Source organism: Rattus norvegicus, chromosome 3 (assembly GCF_036323735.1).
Source record: "Rattus norvegicus strain BN/NHsdMcwi chromosome 3, GRCr8, whole genome shotgun sequence".
NCBI lineage: Eukaryota > Metazoa > Chordata > Mammalia > Rodentia > Muridae > Rattus > Rattus norvegicus.
Genome location: NC_086021.1, coordinates 124,857,544 through 124,873,749, shown reverse-complemented (window position 1 = coordinate 124,873,749; position 16,206 = coordinate 124,857,544). Strand labels below are relative to the sequence as shown.

General features: G+C 42.4%; 1 long non-coding RNA gene across 2 annotated transcripts in view; it reads right to left on the bottom strand.

Annotated features, from left to right (window-relative positions):
* Positions 1 to 15,223, bottom strand: part of LOC134486427 (uncharacterized) — a 48,612-nt gene extending 33,389 nt beyond the window's left edge. Inside the window, exon 1 of one of the 2 annotated variants that reach the window (XR_010065342.1) lies at positions 14,663 to 15,223. This is a non-coding gene — a long non-coding RNA (uncharacterized LOC134486427). The remainder of the gene's footprint in view (positions 1 to 14,662) is intronic. The other variant, XR_010065343.1, reaches the window with a different exon arrangement.
* Between the last annotated feature and the right edge of the window lie 983 nt (positions 15,224 to 16,206).

Here is a 16,206-nt window from a genome sequence, read left to right as displayed (position 1 = left end):
TATCTGGAATGCTCAGTTCTTCCCTTCTGAAGCATCCTTTTTACTCATTAAAACAGAAGAAATAAAGATAAGTTCTTTGAGAGCTGTCATAGCGAATGTATCTCACACTGTCTCTGGCAATGGAATCCACAAGGAAACAGACTAGAGATGCAGGAACTTTGACAGCAATTCACAGGATAGGTGCTACAAATGTATGGAGAGCTAAGTGAGAAAACAGTGTTTTTCCAACTGTACAAGGAAGTCACTTTCTCCATTAGCACCTCTCCCACCCCAAAGGGAGAAGCCCACCCCCGTAGTATAGAGACTAGAGACAAGAAATCTATTACTTTAGTAGCTGTGCTCATATGTCTTTCACTGATTTTTCTGACTTGTCAAGGCATATCGTCGGTTTGGCCACAGTTCTAGTATATTCTGGCCCACTCTACGGGCTTCAGCTCAGCTCCTGCTGACACATATGGCTGAACTCAACATCAGAGTAGACAATTTATGAGCACTTATAATCACACACCACCCACATGCACTTAAACCTGAGAAGAAAGTATGGATCCTCCATTGCAATGTGCAAATCCCCATCCTTCCCACACCTCACTTTTTCCAGATTACCTTTTCTAGGGCCTGAGTGCTCGCAGTCTCACACTAAGGAATAAGAAACCCTTTTCCACAGCATGAAGTATTCCTTTGATTTTTACCCTGCTGTGAGCAAGGTTTTCCCACCTTGAGCCTTTCCATCCCATGTTAGAGTTTTCAAATCCAAACTACCAAGAGCCAAACGACCCTGACCACACACTAGCCACCCTACAATGAGAAGACACCACTGAGAGAGAGTGTCAATATGCACGTTTTTAAATTTTGACCTTGGACTGAAAGTGTTTTCAGAAGAGGAAATGCCATTCAGGAGACCTACCAGGCCTGGGCTGCGTCTGGCAAAAGCAGCTTGGGTTTCCATCGTCTGTTCTGTTGATTTAGGCGTCTTCCAATTTCCATTTCACAAAATGAATGAGTCTGTTGACACACTACCTGTCTGTCAACAAGATTCCCTCAGGCTGGTGGGCCCGGGGTTGATCTATGGTCATGGTAACAGTAATCTAACAAGTAGAGAAAGAAAGTTCAGATTAGGAAAGAAAAAGGCATGGGCCAGAAGAAAAGAAGTGAATCCTTTGAAGAAAGCTTTGGAGGAAAGGAACCCAGTTGAATCAGAGCTGAAACTAGCTAGAAAGTCTCAGAGATGGTCCAGGCACATCAATAGGTTCTGTCCAACAGAATAAGGAAGGGAGGGATATCATTTCCAAATAGTCCTGAGGTCAATTCTGGAGTGTGCCATCACACTGGTTTTCTGGTGAGTTTAGATAGTTGGCACACAAGGGCAATAAAATTTGACTGAGTGTTCACAATTTTGTGCTGGATGGTTTGGGAAGGGATGGCCAGAGGTTCATACATTTAGAGGTTAAGCCACATTGAGACAGCTACATGCTGTCTAACTGTAATTTGCCTATTTTATATAGCTCTTATAATATATATTCCTCTTATTTGTGTAATAATTGTTCTTTGAGCTACTATAATGTACTAATAATATTGTAGTAAAGAGACATGGCTTCTTTTTGCCAGAACTTGTTCTATAAGACTCTGACCCATGTTGGCACAGACTTTGTCTTTTTCAGCTTCACATTTTCAGATCATGGAAGAGTGACCAATTATGTGGTAAGGTTTTCCTGGGTGAGCACATGAACAAGGAACAATCCAGCAGTAGACCATTGTCTTTAGGACCATTAGAAGACTGTCTAAGTAGACTTTGTTTGCTACAGTGCCAATAGAAAGATCAGTGAGCCTGAATGGCTCATGACAAGGTGGTGCCAATACACCCAAACTAAGAGAAAAAGAAATGTCAATTGGCTCTTATAATAATTGTTATAGAACTGTCGGGAGCCCCAAGAAAAGAAGCTGACTTGATGTCTGTCCTTTCAGGATATGCGAACAGAATGATAGGTAATTATCCTTCCTTTTCTCTTCTTAGATTCTGTTTTTATTTCTGTATGGGAGACTTTTCCCTCTGTGTATGTCTTGCACCACATGCATGGCTATAACCAAAGAGGTAAGACAGGGTCAGATCCCCTGGGGATAGTGTAACATATGCTCTTAAGCCAGAAAGAGGTTGTTGGGAATCAAATCCAGGTTTAATTATCTAAAATGACAGGAGAGGGCTTTTAACCAATGAGATATCCCTCTATGCCAAGAATATGCTAGTTGACTCAATGGTGAGGTGGAGTATATTTTCTTTTGTTTCTGACTGGAGACAGGGTTTCACTATACAGCCCTAGATGGTCTGGAACTCACTATGTGGATCAAGTGGGTCTCCAAACTCATTGAGATCTACCTGCCTCTGCCTACTGAGTGCTGGGATTAATGATATATACCACACATGCACACACGCAAACACACACACACACACACACACACACACACACACACACTGAAAGAAAGCATGACAATTATTTGAGTCTGATTTGTTTCATTTAATATGATACCTACTTTATCCGTTTTACTACAGATGACATCATTTTATCTTCTTTACAAGTGAATGAAACCCATATATATATAATGTTTTTATATTTTATATTATTTTATGTAATATATGTGTATATATAATACAATATATTACAATAATATTACTATATATAATAATATATTTAATATACACACATATGTTTTCCCTATTCATCTGTTGATGGAAACCTAGGCTGGTTGTATAACTTGACTACTGTGAATATTGCTTCAAAATACACAGACATGCAAGGACTGACTCAAATCATGCTATTCCCAGGACTGATATAGCTGGATCATATGGTAGTTCTGTATTTTTGTTGATTTCGTGCTTTGATTTGGTTCCCTTCCGACTGTACTAGTTTTATGTTGCCTTTCTCCCATACCCTCACCAACATTTGCTGTCGTTTGTTGTTCTTCCTGCTTTTGGAGTTTGTGTGTCTCTGAGTGCTTGCACATGTTCACGTGTGTCTTCATATGTGTGTATGAGTGCACATGGGAGTGTCACTCTTTACCTTATTTTCTGAGACAAGGTCTCTTACTCAACCATAGGTTCAATAATTTGGCTTACTGGCTGGCCAGAAAACCCAAGAGCTATTCCTGTGGCTACCACCTAGTGCTGGGATCATAAGCGTGCATCATAACCCCGGATGCATCTTGGTACAGCTGCTGGGATCTGAACTCTGGTCCTCATGTTTACAGAGCAAGCACTTTATCCACTGGGCTATCTACCTGGTTCAGTTTTTCTTTCAGCATTAATACTTTTAATTAGCATACAAGGTATTTGACATCACTGCATAAATTTCCAAAGACTCTTTTAGTAGCTCAGCCCCCCACATCTCCCCCATTGCTCTCATCTCCATCCCGTGCACCCACTGCCCAAGTCTCTTTTTCTATTTCATGTCTCATGGCCTTTGCCCACCCTTTGTCCTTTCTCAACACCTTTTTATACCCTCTGTTGGCTTTCCTCCTAGTTCTTTAAGCTTTACTCACATTAGCGCTCACTTATTAATGCACATGTATGCATTACAAGCTCAGGTTCCCATACAAGTGACAACATGTGACTTTATTCTTTCTGTGCCCGAGTCACTTCACTTGATATTATACTTTCCAGACACGCCCATTGTCTTAAAAATTACATGATTTCATTTTTCTTTATAGCTGAATAAAATTCCAGCATGTCTATAGATACTGCATTTTCCATTACCCATTCAACTACTGATGGAGAGAAAGACCGATTTTATTTCTCGGCTGCCATGAACACGACAGCAGTGAGCATGGACGTGCGAGTACCTCTGTGGTAGAATACGGACTTCTGTGAGTGTATTCTCGGGTGTGATTTAGCTTGGTCATAGGATAGTTATGTCTTCAGCATTTTGTGAAATCCCCACACTAATCGCCATGGTGACTGTACTAGTTTACACTCCCAGCAGCAATGAATAAGGATTTTGCTTTCCCCACACCCTCACTAGAATTTGTTGTCAGGCTTCTTAATGATGCCATTTTGATTGGGAGGAGGTGACAGTTATCTCAAAGTAGCCTAATTTGCATTACTCTGCAGACGAGAAAGTCAAACACTTTTTAAAATACGCGGCCTTCCTGTTTCTTGAGAGCTGTATGCTCACTTCACCTAAAGGTTGCTTGGCAGTTGTGTTTCGTGGTGCTCAATTTGTACAACTCTTTGCATATTTTGGATATTAACCCCCTCCCTGGTACAACTGGTACCTAGTAAAGATTTTCTCCTGTCTTGGGGGGCTGTTTTCTCTGCTGACTGTTTACTTTGCTGTACAGAGACTGTAGTGCCATGCAGTCCTATTTGTTGATTCATGGAGTTGTCTCCTGTGCAGTTAGACATCTTTTTAGAAAGTCTTGACCTAATCTCTAGTTTGAAACGCATTCCTCATGCTCCCTCCATCCAGTTTCAGGTTTTTGGGTTTTAAATTAAGGCCTTTGATCACTTTTCTTCCAGGTGGAAATATGGGCCTTTATTGCAGGGCTTATGCAGATCCCTCTTGAGGTTTATTTAAGATGCAGACACTTTTATATTAGCTGTGTAAAAGCCATTGGCCTTTTGTGGGGCAGTCTCCCAACTAGCTACTAGCTTATGCTGACTTCTCCACCATCCCATCTCTCTATGTGGTTCTCACTGCCTGCTTCTAGCTCCATTGCTTTTTCTTCTGGCCTCTTTTGCTTTCTGTCTGGGTCTCTGCCTTCCCAGAGTCCTGCTCCCATACTCCCTGCCCCAGTTCTGACTGTCAGCTCTTTATTATACAAAAAGCCATATTCCTGTCTGAACCAATCAGCAAGAAGACAACACTGATCTATCTCTTAAAGGTTGCCCTTCGGCATTGGGAGTTCTTTGTCCTTTGCAATGACAGCTTGCTTTTTAAGATGATAATCTCAAAGATGCATCTTTTGGGAAGAGAAGGAAAGACAGTAGTTACGTATAGAAAACTGGTGATGGGCCATAGAAACGACAATACCAAAATCCAATTCAGAACTTAGCCCTCTGTCCACACAGCAATTGACAATTGGAAATAATACAGGGACACACTTTCATACAATGTGAGCAAAGGTCATCTAATTTCTGTTAGTGTTGCCGCTCTGAAGAGAAAGGCTTCTCCCACAGAAGAAGTGTTACAGCCCTGTTCTGACTGCTGCAGAATGGTTTTCCCAACAAAAGTGTTACAGTTCTGCTCCAAGAGATATCCTGGCAATCAGGAACTAAGGAATACCACAATGTCACACTGCCCAACAACCTTACTCCAGAGATTTATTGAGAGAGAAAACCCGGGAGAATGACTGTCTCTACTTGAATGAGAAGCAGCAGGGAAGTGAGCAGAAGGCAGAGCTTGTACAGGATTTTCTTGGGGTGTGGAGCTTTCCAGGGTGGATTTTTCTACAATGAGAATTGGTAGGACTTCAATTTCTGAGCTTGGGTGAGGTCAAGGATTGGTGGGTTTTCAGGTGTAGGGATTGGTGGGTTGTTTTCAGGTGCAGGGATTGGTGGGTTTTCAGGTGCAGGGATTGGTGGGTTTTCAGGTGCAGGGATTGGTGGGTTTTCATGATCAGGGATTAATAGGTTTTCTTGAGCTTTTACCTTACACTTTTACCCTTCTCTTAATGGATATCACTGGTTTTGGTTTTGGTCAACATTTCTTGTTAAATGGCTGATCTCTTTTCTTTTAAAAATCTCACCTTTGTTTAAAAAAAGTGGGGGAGCTATAGTTTTATAAGTTTATTTCCATGTCGTATACTCTGCTTCCTTGATCTAGCTGTCTGTTCTAAAGCCAGTGCCATACTATCTGTAGTATGTCTGCCACTATAGCTCTGTAGTACAATTTGAAGTCAAGTATCCTGACACCTGCAGCTGTGACTTTTTCTTGTTAGTATTGCTTTTGCAATCATATGAATTCTTGGATTGTTTATTCTAGTTCTATAAAGAATAGTATTAGGATTTTGACAAGAATTATACTAAATCTGTACTTCAATTTTGGTAATAGTCATTGTCATAATATTAATGCTGAAGTCCAGAGTAAAGAGATTCTTTAATAGTGTGGGTTCTTATTTGACATTGTTTTTCAGTATCTTGACAGTTTCATTGTAGAGGTCTTTACTGCCTTGGTTCAGTCTGTTCCTACATTATGAGCTACTATGAATGGGATATTTTCCCTAATTTCTTTCTCTATAATTATGTATATATATATATATATATATATATATATATATGCTACTACTTTTTTGTGACTTTCTATCCTGCATTTTTACCAAAGTGTAGACCATGTTTGTTTGTTTATTTAACAAAAGTTACTCTGACAGGAGTGAGATGAAATATTTTGACCTGCAGTTCTTGATGCAAGCCCATGTGGCCGGGTGAGACAAGAAAAGAGAGTCCCCTATCTTAAATGGAAGGCAATGGTTGTGAGCACCGCACTAATCAGAGGACTTGTAAGAAAGGACTGGCTCATGCAAGTGGGTTACTGAAGAGAGTTTTGTGAAACAGATGTCTTAAAAGACAGTGCCAAATTAATGGAGAGCTCCAGAAACCAGCTGTAGGAGAGACTTCATAACACTCGAAGGCACGAGGAGAGAGATGGGCTGTTTAGACCTGAGAGCTACAGCTGTGGGGCAGGATTGTCCAGCAAGAACCCTGGAGAGAGAAAAGCACCTGGTACCACACTGCGGCCAGCCAGGAGAGAACAAGGGATGCAAGCCTGCACTTCTGTCCTTGTCATTCCAACTGCCAACAGAGCTCATGGGTGGCTATTAGAATAGCCCATGGAGATCAGCTTCTCCTGCAGAGCTGCTTAAGGGCAGAAAGCAGAGCAAAAGGTAGAAAGTAGATACCTAGCACCATAACTTTTGGCCCCCTTCCATGCATTATTTTCTCCATGGTTGAGTAGCAGTTGACTTCAGCCGTCCTCTGTTCCCTTCATCCTCTGCAAGCACTTTGGCCAGACGACATCTCTACCAAAAACCCTGAGTGATGTGACTCAAATTCTACTAGATAAAACCCAGGCACATGGTTATCATCTATTTACTGGATGCTACAGTTTCTCATAAATTAGTCTGTTACGGTCACTAAGAAAAGTGCCAGTAAATTCAGAACAGTCCTTGCTGCCTCAACAGTGACAGAAACCCAGTCATCTTTTGAAGCAAGTTCAGTCACCCCAGCCATTATAGCACCCTGATCTTTGCCTGTAGAATTGATCTGCCCAGAGTTCTGATTCAATGGATCCTCAATATGCTGGGTAGGTTTTTGTTACTTTTGATACAAGTTAAAGTCATCCAGGAAGAGAGACACTCAATTGAGAAAACGCCTCCATCAGACTCTCCATGGGCAAGTCTATGAAGGATTTTCATGATCAATGATTGACATAGGCAGACCCAGCCCTCTGTGGGTGGTATCACCCCTGAGCAGATGGTTCTGAGCGGTGTACAAAAGCAAACCAAGTAAGCAAAAGAAGGCTAGCTAGTGTGCAGCATGATTCCAGCAATAGTAAGGCTAGCCAGTAAGCAGCATAACTGCAAAGACTCTGCTTCAGTAACTATGACCAGACTCCTGCCCTGCCCTTGTTCCAGCCCTGACTTCCCTTAGTGATGAACTGAAATCGGGATGTATAAGCCGAGTAAAGCCTCTCTTCCCACGCGCCTTTTGGTGCTCATCACTCCAATAGAAAACAAGCCAGGACACACAGCTTTCACTCCTTAGGAGAATCCTTCCACTGCGCCTAGAACATCTCAAAGTGCCAGGTCCAAGTTGTAGATAGAGATGGAAATCTAAAATCCTTGAAGTGAGTTCTGAGACATACTAGTGAGAGCGATTTACTCTCCCCACATATCTCAATTCTGAGCCACACCCTGGCAGCCCATGAGACGGCACCTTCATTTTACCTCTGACCTGAAACACAGCTCTCAGCCTTCCTGGTGATTATAGCCCTGTAATTGAAACCGAACCAGTAGTAGTTGTTCATTCTGCAATCACATGAATGCTTAGACCATGAAATTGATGAGCATGAACCAATCCGTAACCACACTTTATTTGCCATGTAGTAAGTTAAAGGTGATGGCACAGGGAAAATAATACATTTGAAGGTAAGGACCTGTTTGGAATACATAGGCAATAATATAAGGGGGGGGGAATGGTGGCTGACTCTAGATTGGAATGGATCCAATTACACAACAACGGTCCCCTCTAGAATGGAACTAATCTGTAGTTATGTTTGACCCATAACTACAGAGGAGAAATTAATTTAAAGCTACCTTTGGGATAGATTTGTCCTGAAGCTATCAAAGGTAAGAGATTAAGTAGGTCTCCTTTTAACTTCCCACCTGTGTCCTTGGTTGATCATTCAAGAATAATTTGTCCTTTTCCTTCCATTTGTGCTCTCTAGGACTTCATAAGCTGTAGCCCACAGCACGAGCCCTGTAACCTAAGTCACCTGAAAATACAACTAAAAAAATGTGGTCTCCCAATGCCTTCCTGCCTGCTGCACTCCGTCCCTTGCAGCAGCTGCTGATAATTTGAGTAATGTTATTTCACTGCATACCCCATTATCCACTCCACCCTGGCAAGCTGAGTATCTGTGCCCTCATCAAATACGTGAGCAATGTAATCCCAGAATCTCATTCTGAGGATCTGCTTTCGGGAACAAAACCTGGTTTTACTTACTAGATCAATCATGTCCCCAGGAGCAAACAGATGCCACAGTCAGAAGGGATAATTAGAGGCAGCTATGAAAGGGCATTTATGAGAGCAGAGGCAAGGTTGTGTTAAACCAACAAGAGCTGATAGTGCACCTGGGATGGTAAGAATAGAACACTGTTACTTCCCCGAGGCCTGAGTGTGCCGGAAAATGGGGGGAGGGCTGAGGATGTGGAAGAAAGTCAGCTAGCAGGAGCTGGGGTCTGGATGTAGGACTCTAACCACTGGAAAGTACCTGCAACTGGAGGAAAACTGGAGGATGAAGTGCTCCGACCTTTTCTCAAGGCAGTGGACAAACCCACCTGGAAGCCAAAGGAAAGAGAACCCTCTGGTTAGCAGAACCCAAGAGGCCAGCTCCTCAAGGAGCACTGCACCAGGAGAGGGTAGATGGAGTGGGGAGATGAGAACTTACAGCGAGGCATTTATACTGACCAATAATGGGAACAAAATGAACCCTGTACGCCTACAGAGCTATTGTGGTATAAGTCTTAACTGTCCCTTAAACGTTGTTGTTTGAAATTCTAATCTGCTGCTGGTGCTATTTCAGCCTGGGTGGTGGAAGCAAATCATTAGGGGCAGCCCTGTGAAGGTCACACCCGGTGTACCCGCTCCTGTTCCTTCTGCACTGCTCTCCACTTTCTGTCTGCTACAGCAATAGAAGGAGCCCTGGTCACAAACTCCGTTGCCATGAGCTTCACTATCCCTTCCTGTAAAAATAACTTGTATTCTCCTGTAGTAATTGTTGTCTTGGAGGCTTACTGCCTCAGTCTGCTAACCTAGGCCTAGTCTTGGAAGCTTCCAGCCTCTGTACAATCTTATCTAGGCCTAGAATGTTCTCAGCCTCTGACACTTGCTGATGACTAAGCTCACCCTTTCTTGTTCTTTCTGAACTCTGGCTGGCTGGTTCAACTCAGCTGCTCTGGCTCAAACTCCTCTCCAGGCTGACTGATTTGATCTGGCTTCTCTCAGTTTCTCCTGAATTGCTCTACTTGGCCTCATACTAACTCTGGAAATCTGCCTTCTATCTCCTCATTCTCTGGCTCGTTCTCTTTTCAACTGTTACTGTAAAACTATCCCAGGAAAACCACCTCCTTCCTCTCTCTGCAGTGTCCCTCCTAAGTAACTCTCCTACCCTCTCTCTTCTCATGAGCGTTGGGTATGTCCTATTCTGTCAAACCTTTCACTGAGCTGTCACTTTTTCTGCCACACAATTAGACATCACTTTTCAACTCCAGTGCTTACTAAGGGCATGTCTGTATTCCAGTCAGAGGGAATAAAGATGTGTACTAAGGGCTGACCCACACCACAACCATTAACAGCTTTTTCAGTAAATAACACAATCTTGAGGTTCACAGTGTGATCAAGTCTGCAACACCTTCCCACTGTAGTGAGTTGAAACCACGAGCCAACCTAAACCTTTACCCCTTTAAGTTGTTTGTGTGTTTGTCACAGCAGCAAAACTAAGAAAAGACAGAGCAATAGTCTGCAAGTTTACTACGGTCTGAAGAAGGGAGAGCGGAAGCAGCGTGTCAGTCCAGCCATTTAGATTCTGGTTTTCTCAGTAATTGCCCAACAGGGTGTGAGGGTAAGTGTCTCCAGGCCACCAAGCTGACTAATTGTCTCAATGGATTCTTTTCCCTTATTAAACAAACATCCAAGGATTTGGACACTGCAGATTGGAGGACTCATCATACCTGGGCCTGACTCTCAGCTCTGACATTTACAACCTGTAGGACACCGGGCAAGTGACTCAGTCACTCTGAACATGAATTACTCACTTGGTAGCTTTGACTAGTAACCACCCTAACTAGATATTGCCAAGAGTAGATGAATTAGCAGCAAATTCTTAACAGGATTTTTTTTAATTTTTTGCCACACATGATAAATGCCCTTTAGATATACCCTTCCTGTTATTGACCTTTCTCCTATGAGGCTGACTACCACCTCAAGCACATTTCTAACTGACTTTATTATGAGACTCGATTTGAAGAGTTTAGGAAAAACTGTCTAAGGCTAACTCTTAAAGGCAGGTTGGTTCCCAGTCATGAGACATGATCCTATAAACTCAGCACTTAGGAGGTGAAAGGAGAGAGATCAGGAGGGCTATGATCATCCTGGCTACACAGAAAGTTCAAGGGTAGCCTACACGACATTCTGACTCAAACAAAAACAATGAAATTAATAATTAGTGATGGCATTTTCAGCAATGGGTTGTTCTGATGTGGATAAAATGAGTTCTTCCTACAAGAAATAAATATGTAGTTTTATGAGATACTCCATCACAGAAAGACATGAAGGACACACACCTATGGCTATAATATAAAGAAAATAAACAGGAAGCATTTAAGCATGGCCACCTCTAAAGACAAGAGTGAGACTAAAAAGCTAAGAACCAGGAAACCAGACTCTGACTTATTTCTCACATATTGCCCAAATGTTTAAAAACAAATTCATATTTATTCTAATTAACTTTTCAATTTTTATTTCATTCATTTGTTACTGTTATGGAGGGGAAGTGAACAGAGTCTTTCTATGTAGCCCTAGTTACACAGGTACTCACTTTGTGGCCCAAACCATCCTCCTGCCTATCACCTTTTGGGATGGTAAACATGAGCCATTGTTTTAGAGTCTCTGCCTGTGAGAAATATTTACATTTCTTTCACAGTTCTAGTGAAAGCAAATTGTCAATGTTACGGATGATGCAAAAAGTGTTTGTTATAAGTACAAATAATGAACTACAGCTACATATTGTTATAAAATGTAGCCTTAAGACTCACTTGCTTACCAAAGAGGACAAGCATAGTAAAGTTTTAGCATATATTATGTAAAGAAAGCCTTGGCCATTATATTACGCCACAAGCTCCATCTCTTTTTCCTTAGTTCTCATCATTTAATCAAAGTTGGTAAATTATTGCACAACTCAATCAGCTTGAGATTTCATTAAAGACTCAGATCATTCCTGTACCTTTTTAGTATTAGTCATGATATTCAGACCTTAGAAGTAAGAAAGGAGAAAGGAACCAGTCACGCGATGTGCACTAGGGAAAGAGAATGAACATGCCTGCAAATAGTAGCCTACTCGAGTGCCTAATGGCAAGTTTGCTGCTCACTTTATAATGTGTCTTATGTGTGGTCATCCTCATTAAAAGTTAGACCTTTACCTGTTGAGCCAGTATACAACTTGAGTGCCCTCAGTCCAGCACTCTAGGCAGCCATTGTATCCTGTGTGGAATCCACTCACCATATCTAGACTTTTTGATCTCTAACATCCCTCCTAGATTCAGTCTCTAGTGTCCTTGATGAACTGACCCCCAAAAGAAACAATATCCTAGAAGTAAGCATGTCTGTATTAATGCTGGATCACATTGGATCTGTTGAGCCAAACGTTGCCCTTCCCGGTGGTTTCCCTGTGTCTGTCCTACCTGCCTTCCTTGCTATGATGAACCACACAACTTCTCCCTCATCTTCTGCCGCATTACCTAGTAAACTCTTCATACCTTTCTTGAATTCTTTGTACTCCCCAAAATCCACTCACAGTCAGACAAGTTCATAGATTTTGTGGTGGTCAAGGAACCATAGAATAGGTGATATGGACATCATTCGCCTCAGCATCCCTGGGAGAATTTGGGTAGATACTATCACATTCTTCACAGGAACTACTCCAGGCTTCTGGAAAGTGAGTAATGTTTTCCCCACGTGGGTTCCTTGAAACTGAACCTTGTACTATCGATCCTTGGACAGCCTGGGTCCAGGCAATTATTTGGCAAACTGTATTAAACCTTATGCTGAGTAGTTTGCCAGCTGACTTGTGAAACTTTTTAACAGTAATATATGAGTCATTATGAGAGGGGCTGGGCCATGCCTTGGCTCTAAATTTCTTTAATCCCAGAACCTCCCCTTTAAGGTCCACTCTGGACACTGGTGTTCCACAGAACACTCTGGGGAGCGGCCTTAGTTTTCCCTACCAACTTCCCTAACAAATGTGATCATCAGCCATTTCTAGACCATTTTTGTGTAGGATAGGGCAACAGTGTGGGTAGTTCAAAAATAAGTTTTGATCTTATTTTAAGCTCTTAGCATAGACCCTATAACCTAGGAAAGAGGTTAAATGTAAAATGTAGATAGAAAATCCATTCTTCCGTGTGTCTTGCTGCAGATGATGTCCGGCAGGACTTTTAGTGCAAAGGATTTCATGATAACCTTACAGATGATTCAAGGGCATCACCCTGACATTCTCACTTTGTAGGGTAAAGAATCTGTGTTTTTGAGGAGGCTGTAAGCTTTGACCAATGGGCCAGCAAAAGAATTAGCTAACGGGCCATCAAGATGGCTCGGTGGGTGAAGACATTTGCTGTCAAGATTGAGAACCTGAGTTTGATCTGTGGAAACTAAATCATAAAAGGGGAGAAGTGACTCATACAAGTTGTCCCCTGACATCTACATGTGTGCCATGGAAAGTATGTGGCCCCTACACAATAAGAAATACAGATAATAATAATAATAATAATAATAATAATAATAATAATAATATGTGTTAAATAAATAAATAGATAAAATCACATGATAAAATCATGACTAGAAAGACGATAGCTGCACCCTGGATTTAAATATGGAGCTCAATATTGTACATACTAGCACTGCTTGACTACATAGGGAGAAAAGATGCTTATTAACATCAGGGTAGACTCTTGCTATTATAAATTTATTTCAAAATATGTGATCTGCCCCAATCACAGAAAGACATACATGGTATGCACTCATTGATAAGTGGCTATTAGCCCAAATGCTTGAATTACCCTAGATCCCTAGAACAAACGAAACTCAAGACGGATGATCAAAATGTGAATGCTTCACTCCTTCTTTAAATGAGGAAAAAGAATACCCTTGGCAGGGAAGGGAGAGGCAAAGATTAAAACAGAGACTGAAGGAACACCCATTCAGAGCCTGCCCCACATGTGGCCCATACATATACAGCCACCCAATTAGACAAGATGGATGAAGCAAAGAAGTGCAGACCGACAGGAGCCGGATGTAGATCGCTCCTGAGAGACACAGCCAGAATACAGCAAATACAGAGGCGAATGCCAGCAGCAAACCACTGAACTGAGAATAAGTCCCCCGTTGAAGGAATCAGAGAAAGAACTGGAAGAGCTTGAAGGGGCTCGAGACCCCAAAAGTACAACAATGTCAAGCAACCAGAGCTTCCAGGGACTAAGCCACTACCTAAAGACTGTACATGGACTGACCCTGGACTCTGTCCCCATAGGTAGCAATGCATATCCTAGTAAGAGCACCAGTGGAAGGGGAAGCCCTGGGTCCTGCTAAGTCTGAACCTCCAGTGAACTAGACTATGGGGGGAGGGCGGCAATGGGGGGAGGGTTGGGAGGGGAACACCCATAAGGAAGGGGAGGGGGGAGGGGGATGTTTGCCCGGAAACCGGGAAAGGGAATAACACTTGAAATGTATATAAGAAATACTCAAGTTAATAAAAAAAAGAAAGAAAGAAAAAAAATATGTGATCTGCTTATATATTAAACTTTACACATATATAGATATATATACTATACACAGACATGAATGTACATATATATTTTTTTCATCTAACTCCTTTCACTACTGTAAAGAAAAGAAGTTAGGTGGGGAAAGAGTGTAATTACAAACAGAAACACACACACACACACACACACACACACACACACACACACACACACACCAACCAAAAACAAAAACCCAAAACAAAAACAAAAGGTATTTATGGAAGGTAAAAAAAAGAATCTCATACTCAGAAGAAACCTGAACTACTCGCCGGTTGCAATCACTGGTCACCCATTGTGACTATATGTATGAATCTCCTGGCCAGAAAGAAATATAATCAAAACGACACTGAAAGTCCCTAAGGAGCTTCTCAAAACTGCCCACCTATGGAATTCACGCGAAGAGCTCGCTCTGACAGCCCTAGGTGGGGTCAGACTCCGGCCGCTTTTACCAGGCTCACAAGTCATTTCCTGTGTTCTCAGCAGTAGGCTCTACTCACAGAAGCAAGGAATCCAAGGTAAATGCTCTTTAGCCCTACATGGTCCAGCCTCCTAGGCCAAGGGCAAAATGTCCAGCGGAGAGCTTTTCCAGACGTTTGTTCACGGCTCACACTTTCACAACCTCGCCCTGAGCAAGGAGCCAGTGCCAACAATCCTCTGCTTCCTCCAGGGCTTCCAGTTGCCCCAGGCTGCCCTGTTGGCTTCTGTTCCCCTTAGCATTTTCTGTCAATCCAAAAAACACCAGGAAGCTAAAGCGAACCTCTTCTGTTTGTTCATGTGGCAACAAGCTTAGAGCCTCTGCCGAAAAAATGTCCTTGGCTTTTGACAAAGCCGCCTTGGAGATGCCTCCGTGTGTTTTAAATAGCCCACAGAGTCGCCCAGAAACTAGTGCCCTCCACTAGCAGCCAGTCTGCTGAATAAGCCCGAATTACAAAACAGAGCTGGGTGGTTCAGAAACAGGGGTGTTTTTCAAGTGTTTTGGTATCATTTGGCTTTGGAGGAATGTAAAATATAAGGCAGGGGCTTGCACCGGACTATAGAAAACAGGTCAGATGGACCTTGGCTCATGGGATTGTTTTTAATTTGGAAGAATTCTTGACTTACAGTGATACATGAAATGTGAAAAAGATCAGGAGTTTCGGACATCCGTTTGGAAAATAGAGGCATGGTTATTGGGAAGTCCATGCATCAACCACCTTTAGAAGCCTTGGGAGAGAGACAGCGTGGGTGACTCCTTGAAACTTTATAAAGTAATCCAAAAGACGATGGCAGTGAAAGCATGCCATTTTTATAGGCTAAAAGGAAGAGAAAAATACATCGCTCTAAGGGCCGAAGTTCAAAGGTTAAGGGTTCATTACCAACCCTATGATGAGAAGAGGCGAGGTGCCCCTGATAAAATTAGACTTTAGTCTGGTGGTGCATGCTGCCCTCTGAGAAGAAACAGGTGTTGCCATGGCAACCAATGGCAAGTGCACAAGCATCTCAATGCTGGGCTCTGTTGGCAATGGGGATGCTTGCTGAATTCAGGAAGGTGTTGAAAACAAAGCTCCCAGCCATCATCAACTCTGTCACCGGATGAAGAGACAAAAGAAGAGCACACTGTTAAACTGCAGGACAGATACATGAAACTCAAAGCAGAATGGAAATTTGGAAGACATTTCACGAGCAAGGGGAAGAGAGATTTGAGAGCACCCCAGACATAGAAAGAAGTGAACAAGTGAGAGAAAAGGGCATAGCATGCAGTAGTCTGGATCCTCCCATCTTTCTTTCTGTCACCCTCAGCTTTAGAGATGTGAAGAAAAGTCCCCACTTCACTATTTCCTGTTCTAAGTAGAATAGCAGTGATATTGTGAAAGCTGCTTTTGACTTTGACTTTCTAGCCCCGGATCAGAACACCTGGGCTAGCTCAGGTTCTAGGAAAGACCCAGT